A 15,207-nucleotide genomic window follows, 5' to 3' on the forward strand; every position below is an offset into this window, starting at 1 on the left:
ACACTACCCTCTCTGGCTACTAACCTATCTTTCTGATACACCGCATATCCTTGGACGTTCAGTTTGAAAGGCAGCCATTCTTTCGCCAAATTTCAGAGATGGCTACAACATCATACTTGCCAATCCGCAGCTGAATTTCATGATTGTCCATTTTATTTTTGCTCCGTGCTTTTAAATATAATACTTTCAGTCCAGAATCTTTTGCTTTCTGTTTAAACTGCATCACGCCTCTGTTGCCCTGTAAATCATCCCTCTGGCTGTAATGATGCCTCATTTCCTGTCTGTCCTTTCTATCATCTCTGTTGCAGGCTATCTTTGATTTACTTCTGTTTTCCCCTTCCTCAGCCCTATCATTCCTGCTCCCATTCCCCTGCCAAATTCATTTAAACAGTCCCTAATAGCTCTATTCAATCTGCCTGCTAGGATACTGGACCCCTTTGGGTTCAGGTGCAGCCCATTCTTTTTGTACAGGTCATACCTCCCACAGAAGAGGCCCCAATGATCCAGGAGCTCGAAGCCTACCCCCTGCAGCCGTCTTCCAGCTACGCATTAATATGCCTGATCATACTATTCTTGCGCACGTTAGCATGTGGCACAGGCTGCAATCCTGAGATTACTACCCTGGAAGTCCTGCTTTTCAGCTTCCTACCCAGCTCCCTGAATTCTCTCTTCAGGCCACTTCCCTTTCTCTATCAATGACATTGGTACCACCGTGCACCAAGACTTCTGGCCGTTCACCCCATGCCTTCAGAATACTCTGCACCCGATCCGAGACATCCCGTACCCTGGCACCTGGAAGGCAACACACCATGCGGGTATCTCTATCAGGCTGTTACAGCTTCCTGCTTGTTCCTCTGAATATTGGGGAAGATTGGAGTGAAATGACAAACCGGCTGCCGAGCGAATCCAACGCATGTACCTGGGATGAGAAAGGATCACAGAGTGGGTCAGAGACAGTGTGTGATCAGAATTTTACACAATTCTTCTCTACGCTCCCTGCATCGTACCTTCCCTCTCAACTGCCTCCTCCTATCACCTGGCGGTCTTTACCAATCTTCCTATTCTGGTTCGTGCCCCTTCATTTGCAGTTCTGATGAAAGGTCACGGCATAAATACTAACTGTTCTTTCTCCAGAGATTTGTAGGTGAGGGGATGTTCTGCTAATGGAGCGAGTAACAGAAGTACTCCATTGAATTAACGTGTGCTTGCCTCCTATTCCAAGGCTTGCTGTATCCAAAAGTATGACAGAATGTTTCTGCCTGGCTTCGAACCGGGGACCTTTCCCGTGTTAGGCGAACGTGATAACCATTACACCACAGAAACGCTACAGCCTGTTATGTACCACATCCAGCGGATACGAATGGACCTATACAAAACACTCACTTCCAGCTAATGCGATTGAAATGTATACTGACACCAAACTCAACATCAATAACAAATGCATGCAATCGCTCATTTCCTCTCTTAGCTATCTTCACGAATCCCGCCCTAACTGTAACTAGCTCTCTTTGAGTCCAACTGCGGCTGTAAGAACGCACTATGTATTTCAAAATCCGCCTGTCCCCTTTGACTTTTTTTCATGTATCGTCGATATAGAGTTTGTAACTCGAAGGAAATCAATAAACAAATTTAAAAATGTCAATAACGGCCGACACGGAGAAAATGGTGCAGAAAGCACGATTGAGACAAACCCCGAGAGGGGGTAGGCTTCAAAGTCGACTGAACGAGAGATTCGGACACACAGAGTACATAGCGATGGTATTTCTGTTCATCCGTATTGCATCGGTTCTGCCCTGTTTCCCACCTGTGATGGGCAAACAAACTTGTCTTAATGCTTGCAAAGTAGAAAGATACCTTGGGCCAGTAGCTGACCGTTTAAATAGAAACCCACAGTATACACGCTCATAGTGACAAAGTGGAACACGATAAATATTTACGTTGCCGTCTTCTATCGAACTGGGAACTATTGGCGTGTAATTTGACCGTGATAACCACTGCAGTATAAAAACCGCTGGGCTGTAAAAAAAAACAAGACCAGTTTATATAGGACGTGAAAACCGGCTGGGCGTGGAAGTGTAAATTGAAGGATGCTATTTCAGTGAATGTGTCGGCTGTGAAAGAAAGGGGAATCTGGTGAAATGTTTCATTGTGTTTCTTCCTGATCCAGATTGTGAATACTTGTCAGAATACGCACACAATAGTGGAGTAACTCCTCTAGTCTTGCAGCAGCGAGAGAGAGAGGAATACGTTGTCAACGTTTCGGGCGAAAACTCTTTATCCGAGCAAGGAAGGGGCGCACCTGCTGATCACCAAACCACTAAATCCGTCGGTGGTGTTGACGGCGCCTGAAGGGAAGGGATCAGAGGAACGACACCATCACCGTATATTTTTAAGGCCGGATTGGGCGACAGTTTCAAACAAGCCGGTAAATTATAAGTAGCAGCCCCGCTGCATTCCAGAGATCTCAATATCAGTGTAAATAAAATATCGATCAAGTGTCTTGGTCTGAATTGTCAATTGTTTATTCTCCGTAGATGACGTCTGACTTGGTGATTTCTCCGCACATTTCCAGCATTTGCGGAACTTATTGTGTTGTTGCATTCCTCCATCTAATTTGCTACTTACAAATTAGGCAGGACGACCGGTGGTGTGAGTTACCCTATAGCAATTGCAGCAAACAGACAGGCCATCTCGGCACTTCTAGTCCGTGCCGAACGCTTACTCTCACCTAGTCCCACCGACATGCATTCAGCTCATAACCCTCCATTCCTTTTCTGTCCATATACCTATCCAATTTTACTTTAAATGAGAATATCAAACCTGCCTCTTCCACTTCTACTGGAAGCTCGTTCCCCACAGCTACCACTCTCTGGGTAAAGAAGTTTTACCTCGTGTTACCCCTAAACTTTTGACCCCTAACTCTCAACTTATGTTCTCTTGTTTCAATCTCCCCTAATCTCAATTGAAAAAGCTTATCCACGTCAACTTGATCTATCTCCCTCATAATTTTAAATACCTCTATCAAGTCCCCCCTCAGCCTTCTACGCTCCAAAAAATAAAGACCTAACTTGTTCAACGTTTCTCTGTAACTTAAGTGCTGAAACCTAGGTAACATTCTAGTAAATCTTCTCTGTACGCTCTCTTTTTGTTGACATCTTTCCTATAATTCGGTGACCAGAACTGTGCACAAAACTCCAAATTTGCCCTCACCAATGCCTTGTATAATTTTAACATTACATCCCAACTGCAATGCTCAATGCTCTGATTTATAAAGGTCAGCATACCAAAAGCTTTCTTCACCACCCTATCCACATGAGATTCTGCCTTCAGGGAACTATGAACCATTATTCCTAGATCACTCTGTTCTACTGCATTCATCAATGCCCTACCATTCATCATGTATGTCCTATTTGGATTAGTTCTACCAAAACATAGCACCTCACACTTATCAGCATTAAACTCCATCTGCCATCTTTCAGCCCACTCTTCTAACTTGCCGAAATCTCTCTGCAAGCTTTGAAAACCTACTTCATTATCCACAACGCCACCTATCTTAGTATCATCTGCATACTTACTAATCCAATTTATCACCCCATCATCCAGACCATTAATGTATGTGACAAACAACATTGGACCCAGTACAGATCCCTAAGGCACACCACTAGTCACCGGCCTCCAACCTGACAAACAGTTATCCACCACTACTCTTTGGCATCTCCCATTCAGCCACTGTTGAATCTACATTACTACTTCAATATTAATACCTAACGATTGAACCTTCCTAACTAACCTTCCGTGTGGAACCTTGCCAAAGGCCTTACTGAAGTCCATATAGAAAACATCCACTGTTTTACCCTCGTCAACTTTCCTAGTAACCTCTTCAAAAAAATTCAATAAGATTTGTCAAACATGACCTTCCACGCACAAATCCATGTTGACTGTTCCTACATCAGACCCTGTCTATCCAGATAATTATGTATACCATCGCAAAGAATACTTTCCATTAATTTACCTATCCATGACGTCACACTTACAGGTCTATAATTGCTAGGTATAATCTTAGAACCGTTTTAAACAATGGAACAACATGAGCAATACGCCAATCCTCCGGCACCATCCCCATTTCTAATAACATTCAAAATATTTCTGTCAGAGCCCCTGCTATTTCTACACTAACTTCCCCCAAAGTCCTAGGGAATATCCTGTCAGGACCTAGAGATTTATCCACTTTTATATTGCTTAAAAGCGCCAGTACTTCCTCCTCTTTAATCATCATAGTTTCCATAATTTCCCTACTTGTTTCCCTTACCTTACACAATTGAATATCCTTCTCCTTAGAGAATACCAAAGAAAAGAAATTGTTCAAAATCTCCCCCATCTCTTTTGGCTCCACACATATCTGTCCACTGTCATTCTAAAAGGGACCAATTTTATTCCTCACTATCCATATGCTATTAATATAACTGTAGAAACCCTTTGGATTTACTTTCACTTACTTGCCAAAGCAACCTCGTATCTTATTTTAGTTTTACTAATTTCTTTCTTAAGATTCTTTTTACATTCTTTATATTCCTCGAGCATCTCATTTACTCCATGCTGCCTATATCTATTGTAGATAGCTCTCTTTTTCCGAACCAAGTTTCGAATATCCCTTGAAAACCATGGCTGTCTCAAACTTTTAACCTTTACTTTCAACCTAACAGGAACATAAATATTCTGTACCCTCAAATGTCACCTTTAAATGACCTCCATTTCTCTATTACATTCTTCCCATAAAACAAATTGTCTCAATCCACTCCTACTAAATCCTTTCGCAGCTCCTCAAAGTTAGACTTTCTCCAATCAAAAATCTTAACCCTGGGTCTTGTCCTTCTCCATAATTATATTGACACTAATAGCATTGTGATCACTGGACCCGAAGTGCTCCCCAACACAATTCTCCGTCACCTGACCTATCTCATTCCCTAACAGGAGATCCAACACTGCCCCTTCTCTAGTTGGTACTGCTATGTATTGCTTTAAAAAACTATCCTGCACACATTGTCAAACTCCAAACTATTCAGCCCTTTTACAGTATGGACTTCCCAGCCTATGTGTGGAAAATTAAAATCACCCACAATCACAACACTGTGCTTACTACAAATATCTGCGATCTCCTTACAAATTTGCTCCTCCAATTCTCGCTCCACATTAGGTGGTCTATGATACACCCCTATAAGAGTTACTTCACCTTTCCCATTCCTCAATTCCACCCAAATAGTCTCCCTACACGAGTCGTCTAATCTATCCTGCTGGAGCACCGCTGTAATATTTTCTCTGACAAGGAATGCAACACTTCCCCCTCTTGCCCCTCCGATTCTATCATACCTGAAGCAACGAAATCCAGGAATATTTAGTTGCCAATCACACCCCTCTTGCAACCATGTTTCACTAATAGCTACAACATTCATATTTCCAGGTATCAATCCATGCTCTAAGCTCATTCACCTTATTACAATGCTCCTAGCATTAAAATAAATGCATTTAAGAAATTCTGCACCTCTTATACTCTGTTTATCTTTAACCGTGCAAACAACTTCATTATCTTCTTTTTCTTCCTTCTCTCATACATCTGTTACTACACTCTGGTTCCTCTCCAACCTTGTATCTACACGTTTGTAGATTAAATCCACTGGAGCCTCTCTAGCAAACCTACCTTCAAGAATATTTGAACTCCTCCAGTTCAGATGTAAACGGTCCCGCCGGAACAGGTCCCACCTTCCCTGGAAAACTGTCCAATTATCTATAAACCTGAAGCCCTCCCTCCTGCACCATGTCTTCAGCCACGTGTTGATCTGCTCTATCTTACTGTTTCCAAACTCACCTGCACATGGCACTGGTAGCAATCCTGAGATTGTTATTCTGGAGGTCCTGTCCTTTAACTTGGCACCAAACTCCCCAAACTCACCTTTCAGGACCTTCGCAGTCTTCCTACCCACTTCATTTGTCCCTACATGGACCACGACATCCGGCTGCTCACCCTCCCTCTTGAGAATACTGAGAACTCGATCCGAGATATCGCGGACTCTGGCACCAGGGATCAACAGATCATCCGAGATTCTCGATCTCTTCCACAGAACCTCTTATCTGTCCCCCTAACTATCGACTGCCCTATCACTACTGCTCTCCTCTTTTCTCTCCTTCCCTTCTGAGTTGAGGGCCCAGTCTCGGTGCCAGAGACGCAACCACTGTAACGTGTCCCTGGTAGGTCATCCCCACCAACAATATTCAAAACGGTATACTAATTATTGATGGGAACGGCCAGAGGGGTGCGCTGCTCATTCTGTCTGTTCCCCTTCCCTCTTCTGGCAGTCACCCAGCTACCTGTCTCCTGACTCTTAGGGGGTGACTATCTCCCTGTATCTCCTGTTTATTTCTGCCTCTCGAATGATTTGAAGTTCATCCAGCTCCAGCTCCAGCTCCAGCTCCAGTTCCCTAACACGGTTTGTCAGGAGCTGCAGCTGAATGCACCTTTTACAGGTGTAGTCATCATGGACAATTGTGCTGGCCCTGACTTCCAACATACTGCATAGGTAGCACTCAACTGCCCTAACTGCTGCCTCAATTACCTACTCTTCAGGGAATTAAATTAATTAAAGGAACTTACCCGGCCTTACCTCACTTGGAGTCTCCCTTACCTCGTCCTCAGCCTCTGCTCGCAGAAGCCTCCCGAGCCAAAGCCTTCCTACTCTGTCCCCCTCAACTACGGCGCCCGCTCCGTTAATCTGATAGCTTTTTAAATTCTCCCACTGTCTCACAGGCCGATTTTCACGCGCTTGCGCATTCGTACCCCGTCAAAACCTCGCCTCTGCCTGCTCACGCCGAACCCTGTTGAGCCAAAGTCCCACTCTGCCTCAGTCGGCTCCGACGATGGTCGCTGCATATGGTGGCCTTTTTTAAAAACCTTTGGCGCGTACGTCACGCGCCTGCGCAGTCTAGCCTCTTTTCCCCGATCAGTTAAAAAATGGCTTCTCTCCTAGATTGCTTTACTTCTTCACTCTCCGCCTCTTGCTTCGATTTAAACATAAGAGTATGGGGTGCTGTTTTGAGTTAAATTCCACTCAGGAGGGGGACAATATAACGAAGATTAAGTCTTCCCCGAAAAATACGTTCTACTATCTTCGTATGGACTGAGTCAGAAAAGGAAAAGAAGTCCCCTGCGCTGCTGAGGCAGCGATGGGTGGCTCTCCTACGGCAACAGCTGCGTGACATATCAGGGAATGACGATTCTGGTAACGCCCCTTCAATAAAGGAAGTTCACCCTGTGAGCTAAAAGATCGTCTGGGAGTTCAAAACCACATTCTCCTTTTCACTAGACAGTCTTCGTGACCAATTAATCTACATGGCATTCGCACGGTCTGCGAGCTGAACTGATGAGATGGAACTTGTTCTGTATCGTCTGACCCTTTTACAATATTTTTATTCAGAAGAAAAAAAAGATTTACAGAGTGCAACACATAGATACATCTCAACATAACTTGTGTATATTCATATATTGTAATAAAATTGATCAAAATGTTATAGCATAACATTGCTATAAAATGTTATAGCATAACCTTTAAGTATAGCATAAAGGTATACCACTCTGTAATCAAAAATTTAAAGATAAGTCATACATCATAAAAGAAATTTTTTATATAAAAAAGTCAACCCCCTACCAACTACCAAAGAAAAAAAAGCTGATGGATGACAATGGATAATTAGGGAAAAAAAAACCATATTCACTTAAGAAGAGAAGATAAAAATATCCATAAAAGTCTGTGCACTGTTAAACTTTATAAATTGGAAAAGTAATTTAGGAAAGGTCCCCAAATATCATAAAAAGATTGTTTAGAATTTAAGACTGAGCAGCGGATCTTTTCTAAATTTAAATAAGACATAATATCACGTAGCCATTGAAGATGTGTAGGAGGGGTAGACTCCTTCCATTTAAGCAAGATTCCTCTTCTTGCTAAAAGAGAGGTAAAAACTAAAACCTGTAGGTTTGGAGTATTTAGAATTATATCTTCATTTGCAAATTCCATCTGACCGATGGAATTGCTTCAAATTCTACTAACTTTTAAAAATTCAGTACTTCATCTAACTTGAAAGTGCATAACCGTGATCAGGGACGGATTCTCCCCAGTGCAATGTACGCCTAATTTGCTAAATATTGCATTTGCAACATCCAAATTCTTTTCCGGCCATTTGTCGATCAGTGAAGATAGGGGCTAGAAGGCACGTAGATAGGGGAAGACTGGGGATGAAATACCAAACTGGCTGGTAATTGAATCAAACGCACGTACCCGGGATGAAAATAATCGCAGGTCAGAAGCGATCACAGCGTGCGACAGAGGGTGTGTGTCACAGTGGCACAGTGGTCTCAGACGAGAATTTCACACAATTTTTCTCCGCGCTCCATACACAGTACCCTCCCTCTTATCAGCCTCCTTGTACCACCAGCCGGCTTGAACAAACTTCTCATTCTTGTACGTGGCCCGTCTTTTTTAGTCCTCATAAACGGTCAGTGCATAAATACTGATTTCTCTTTGTCCAGCGTTTTGTGGGTGAGGTTATGCTCCAGTTTACGGACGAGTAACAGAAGTACTCCAATGGATAAACGTGGTTGCGCCCCGCTCTTCCAATGATTTGATGTAGATAAAAGTATGAGCAAATGTTTCTGCCTGGTTTCGAACCAGGGACCTTTCGCGTGTTAGGCGAACGTGATAACCACTACACTACAGAAACATTGCGGTTGCCTGTCATCTACCACGTGCAGCAGATACAAAACAAAACACTAACAACTGACTTATCACCCAGAATATCAATAAAAAATGAAGGCAATAAATCTTATCCTTTCATAATAATCTTAACGAATCCCGCCATAACTGAAACTAGAAATGAACCACGTATTTCAAAATCCGCCTGTCGTCCTGTGACTTCATTTATGTGTGTGTGTCAAATGCAGTCCTCAATGCGAAGGAAAAAATATATAATTCAAAATTGTCCATAACAGCAGATACTGAGAAAGTGAAGAAATAAATGCAGATGCAGATAGGCACCCGGGAGGGGAGAGGTTTCAGAGTAGAATGAACCAGAAATTCAGACATAGAGCGTACATAGCGATAGCAATTCTGTTCATCCCATGTGCACCATGTTAAACTGGTCCTTCCGTTCATGCCGCCTGTGATGGGCAAGCAAAATTGACAGAATGCTTTCAAAGTACAAAAAATAACTTGGAGCAGCAGGTTTCCCTTTGAGTAGTAATCGTCGGTATACACGTTCTTACTGAGAAACTGGAGCACGAGTAATATTTACGTTGCCGTCCGCCATCGAACTGGGATCTATTGGAGTGTAATGTGACCTAGATAACGACTGTCGTATTAAAACTGCCGGGGTGTCAAAAACAAGACCAGTTTACACAGAACGTGGAAACTTGCCGGGCGTTGAAGAGAAAATCGAATGATACCATTTCAGTGAATCTGTCGTCTGTGAGAGAAAACGGAATTTGGTGAAATGTTTCTCTACGATCCATTTTGTGAATTCTTGTCACAACACACACACGAATGTGGAATAACTCCTCTGGTCATGCAGCAGCGAGAGAGAGGAATACGCCGTCAATGTTTTGGGAGAACAACCTTTATCCCTGCAACGATCTGGCGAACCTGTTCATCACCGCTCCACTGATTCCGTTGGTGGTGCTGACGGCGCTTTAAGGAAAGGGATCAGAGGAACGACATACTCACCGTAATTTTTCAGTGCGGATTGGGAGACAGATTCAAACAAGCAGGCCGGGGGCTGAGGTTCCTGAGGCCCAGCTGGTGAATTATGAGTAGCCGCCACTCTGCATTCCAGAGATCTCAAAATCAGTGTAAATAAAGTATCGATCAAATGTCTTGGCATGAATTGTCACTCCAGCACTTTGTCTTTCTTGTTAGTTACAAACTAGGCGGAACGAACGGGGGTCTGGTGAGGGGGTGCGTTTTTGAACTAAATTCAACTTACGGAATGTAACGGAGTCTTGTCAAAAAATACTCTCTGCTATCATCGGATGTAATGAGTCAGAAAAGGAAAAGAGGTTCCCTGCGCTGATGAGACAGAGATAGGTAGCCCCACCTACGGCAACACCAGTGTGACAAATCAGGGAATGGCGATTGTCACATGGACCCCCCCCCCCTTCAATAAATGAGATTCCCTCTATAAACTAAAAGCGACTCTGGGGGTTCCAAACCGCCGTCTACATTTCACTGGACAGACGTCTTGATCATTTAAGTTCCCTGGCATTCGCACCATCCTCGAGCAGTACTGATGAGATGAAACTTGCTCTGATACTCTGATAGAGATGGAATTGCTTCAGCTGCTGCCAATTTCTTCAAATTCCTTATTTCATCTGATATGAAGTGTTGCATAATCCTGTTCAGAGACCGATTCCTCCCAGTGCAATGTACTCCTGATTTGCTAAATAGTATATTTGCAACATCCGAATCCTTCTCCCGCCATTTAACGATCAGTGAAGCCAGCTACTAGAAGGCACATAGATAGGGGAAGGTTGGGGATGAAATGACAAACTGGCAGGTAAGTGAATCGATTGTACGTACCTGGGATGAACAGAGTCGTAGCTCAGCAGTATCACATTGGGGGACAATGCGAGTGTGTCCCAGTGTCAGTGGCCTGCGATGAGAATTTTGCATAATTCTTCTCCACGCTCCCTTCACCTTACATTCGCTCTCATCTGCCTCCTCCTATCACCAGCCAGCGTGTACACGCGTTTACCACACTTCTTATTTTGGTTCGTGGCGCTTCTTTTCTAGTCCTGGTGAATGGTCACGGCATAAATGCTGACCAATCTTCCTCCAGCGTCTGGATGAGAGGATGCTTTTTATTATAGAACGAGTAACAGAACTACTTCTTAAGACCACAAGACATAGGAGCAGAAGTAGGCTATTCGGTCCATCGAGTCTGCACCGCTATTCAATCATAGGCTGATCCAATTCCCCAGTCATCCCCCCTCTCCTGATGTCTCCCCATACTCTTTGATGCCCTGGTTATTCAGAAACATATCTATCTCTGCCTGAAATACACTGCATGCCTCCACAGCAGCTCGTAGCAACAAATTCCACAGATTTACCACTCTGACAAAAGTAATTTCTCCGCATCTCTGTTTTAAATGCACGTTCTTCAATCCTGAAATCGTGCATTCCTGTCCTTGGCTACCCGATCATGGAAAATAACTTTGCCATATCCAATCTTTTCAGGCCTTTTAACATTCGAAATGTTTCTATGAGATTCCCCCACCCCCCTCCACCCCTTCATTCTCCTGAACTCCAGGGAATACAGTCCAAGAGTTTCCAAACGTTCCTCATACGTCTACCGATTCATTCCTGGAATCATTCCCGCGAATCTTCTCTGAACCCTCTCCAATGTCAGTACATCCTTTTTTAAAATAAGCAGCCTAAAACTGCACTCAATACTCCGTGTGGTCTCACGAGGGCCTTATTGAGCCTCAATATCACATCTCTGCTCTTATGTTCTACACCTCTAAAATGAATGCCAACATTGCCTTTCTCCTTCTTCATAACCGACTCAGCTTGGAGTTTAACGTTTTGTGTGTCTCGCACAAGGACTCCCAAGTCCCTTTACATCCCTGCAATTTGAACCCCCCCCCCCTCTAAATAATAGTCTACATGATTATTTCCTCCACCAAAGTGCATGACACTTTCCAACATTGTATTTCATTTGCCTCTTCTTCTGCCCATTCCCCTAAACTATCTAAGTTTCTCTGCAGAGTCTCTGATTCCTCAACACTACCCTCCCCTCCACCTATCTGTGTATCATCGACAAATAAGTCCATTAATCCCCTAGTCCAAAGCATTGACATACATCGTAAAAAGCAGCGGTCACAACACCGACTCCTGTGGAACTCCACTGGTAACTGGCAGCCAGTCAGAATAGGATCCCTTTATTTCCACTCTCTGTTTTCTGCCGATCAGCTAATGCTCCACTCATGCTGGTAACTCCGCTGTTTTTCCATCGACTCTTATCCTACAAAACAGCCTCATGTGCGGCACCTTGCAAAAGGCCTTCCGAAATTCCAAGTAAACCACATCCACTGCATCTCTTTTGTCTACGCTGCCTATAATTTCTCAAAAGATTGCAGTAGGTTAGTCTGGCAGGAGTTTCCTTTCTGGAAACCATGCCGGCTTTGACCTATCTTGTCATGTGCCTCCAGGTGCTCCATAATCCCATCCTTAGCAATCGATTCCAAGATGTTCCTAACCACTGATGTCAGACTAACAGCTCTATACTGTCCTTTCTGCTGCCTCCCACCCTACTTAAATAGCAGAACAACATTTGCAATTTTCCTGCCATCCAGTACAATACCAGAATCTATCGATTCTTGAAAGATCATTGTGAATGCTTCTGCAAACTCTCCAGCTACTTCCTTCAGAATCCGAGAGTCCATTCCACCAGCTCCAGGAAATTTATCCACCCTCAGACTATTAAGCTTCCCGAGCATCTTCTCAGTCGTAATTTTCACTGCACATACCTCACTTCACTGACACTCTTAAATGTACGGTATACTGCAGAGGACTTCCACTGTAAAGACCAATAGAAAATACGCATTCGGTTCCTCTGCCATCTCAGCGTCTCTCATTATACTCTCTCCAGCGCAATTTTCTATTGGTCCCATATTTACCCGCAACTCTCCTTTACCCTTTCTATACTTAAAAAATACTTTTACTATCTTCTTTGATATTGGTCGCCAGCTTCTTTTCATAATTCAGCTTTTTAGAACCATAGAACCATAGAACATTACAGCACAGAAATAGGCCTTTGGCCCTTCTTGGCTGTGCGGAACCATTTTTCTGCCTAGTCCCACTGACCTGCACCTGGGCCATATCTCTCCAAATACCTCTCATCCATATACCTGTCCAAGTTTTTCTTAAATGTCAAAAGTGAGCCCGCGTTCTTCACTTCATCTGGCGGCTCATTCCACACTCCCACCACTTTCACTGTGAAGAAGCCCCCCACCTAATGTTCCCTTTAAACTTTTCCCCCATCTTGACCTCTGTTTTTTTTTTTCTCCCCGAGCCTCAGTGGAAAAAGCCTGCTTGCATTCACTCTATCTATACCCATCATAATTTTATACACCTCTATCAAATCACCCCCCATTCTCCTACGCTCCAGGGAATAAAGTCCTAACCTGTTCAACCTTTCTCTGCAACTCAGTTTCTCAAGTCCCGGGAACATCCTTGTAAATCTTCTCTGCACTCTTTCAACCTTATCAATATCCTTCCTGTAATTAGGTGACCAAAACTGCACTCAATACTCCAAATTAGATCTCACAAATGTCTTATACAACCTCACCATTACATTCCAACTCTTATACTCAATACGCTGATTTATAAAGGCCAATGTGCCAAAAGCTCTCTTTACGACCCTATCCACCTGTGACGCCACTTTTAGGGAATTACGTATCTGTACTCCCAGATTCCTCAGTTCGACTGCACTCCTCAGTGACCTACCATTTACCTTGCATGTTCTACCTTGGTTTGACCTTCCGAAGTGCAATACCTCACACTTGTCCGCATGAAACTCCATCTGCCATTTTTCAGCCCATTCCTCCAACTGGTCCAAATCCCTCTGCAAGCTTTGAAAACCTTCCTCACTGTCCACTGCACCTCCAATCTTTGTATCATCAGCAAATTTGCAGATCCAATTTGCCACATTATCATCCAGATCATTGATATAGATGACAAATAACAATGGACCCAGCACTGGTCCCTGTGGCACGCCACTAGTCACAGGCCTCCACTACCACTCTCTGACTTCTCCCATTGAGCTAATGACTAATCCAACTTACTAACTCACCTTGTATACCTAGCGACTGAATCTTCCTAACTAACCTCCCATGCGGGACCTTGTCAAAGGCCTTACTGAAGTCCATGTATACAACATTCACTGCCTTCCTTTCATCTACTTTCCTAGTAACTTACTCAGAAAAACTCTAATAGATTGGTTAAGCATGACCTACCACGCACAAAGCCAAGCTGACGTTTTCTAATAAGTCCCTTTTTATCCAAATACTTGTCGACATCGATATCGGCATTTTAAATCTTTCTGCCAGGGCCCCTGCAATTTCAACACTAGTCTCCTTCAAGGTCCAAGGGAATACCCTGTCAGGTCCTGGGGATTTATCTACTCTGATTTGCCTCAAGACAGCAAGCCTCAAAGAGATTATAGATCCTCCTCTTTAATCTGTATAAGTTCCATGACTTCCCTACTTGCTTGCCTTGTTTCCATAGACTCCATTCCAGTTTCGTTAGTAAATACAGATACAAAACACCCATTTAATATTTCTCCCATTTCTTTTGGTTCCATACATAGCCGACCACTCTGATCTTCAACAGGACCAATTTTATCCCTTACTGTCCTTTTGCTCTTAGCATACCTGTAGCATTATCCTTCACCCTCACTGCAAAAGGAACCACATGTCTTCTTTTAGCCCTCCTGATTTCTTTCTTTAGTATTTTCTTACTCTTTTTATACTCCTCAAGCATCTTATTTCCCCCTTGTTGTCTATACATGTTATACATCTCTCTCTTCTTCTTTATCAGAGTTCCAATATCCCTCCAGAACCAAGGATCCTTATTCTTATTCATTTTGTCTTTAACTCTGCCAGGAACACACAAACGCTGCACTTTCAAAATTTCTCATTTGATGGCCTCCTACTTACCAATCACATCCTTGCCAGAGAACAACCTGTCCCAATCTATGCTTTTTAGATCCTTTCTTATTTCTTCAAATTTGGCCTGTTTCCAATTTAGAACTTCAACCCGGGGACCAGATCTATCTTTATCTGGTCTTCCTAATGACATTCTTAGTTTCCTTTTGCAGTTTTTAGAAGCTTCCCACTATCTTTGGTTTCCTTGTATGCCTCTCTTTTGCACTTACTTTGGCTCTGATTTCACTTGTCAGCCACGGTAGTGTCCACTTTCCATTTGAAAATTTCTTCTTATTTGGAATATATCTGTTCTGCACGTCCCTCATTTTTCGCAGAAACTCCAGCCATTGCTGCTGTGCTGTCCTTCCTGCTCGTGTTCCTTTCCAGTCAACTTTGGCCAGTTATTGTAATTTCCTTTTTTCCACTGAAATACCAAAACATTCGAAATTACTTCCTCCGTCTCA

At 43.3% G+C, this 15,207-nt stretch overlaps 2 non-coding genes across 2 annotated transcripts; both read right to left on the bottom strand.

Annotated features, from left to right (window-relative positions):
- Positions 1–1,250: 1,250 nt before the first annotated feature.
- On the bottom strand, positions 1,251–1,323 carry trnav-aac (transfer RNA valine (anticodon AAC)). Its single transcript has one exon. It is a non-coding gene; the product is annotated as a tRNA-Val (tRNA).
- Positions 1,324–8,693: 7,370 nt separating this feature from the next.
- On the bottom strand, positions 8,694–8,766 carry trnav-aac (transfer RNA valine (anticodon AAC)). The gene has a single exon. It is a non-coding gene; the product is annotated as a tRNA-Val (tRNA).
- Between the last annotated feature and the right edge of the window lie 6,441 nt (positions 8,767–15,207).

Source organism: Hemitrygon akajei, chromosome 11 (assembly GCF_048418815.1).
Source record: "Hemitrygon akajei chromosome 11, sHemAka1.3, whole genome shotgun sequence".
NCBI classification, from domain to species: Eukaryota; Metazoa; Chordata; class Chondrichthyes; order Myliobatiformes; family Dasyatidae; genus Hemitrygon; species Hemitrygon akajei.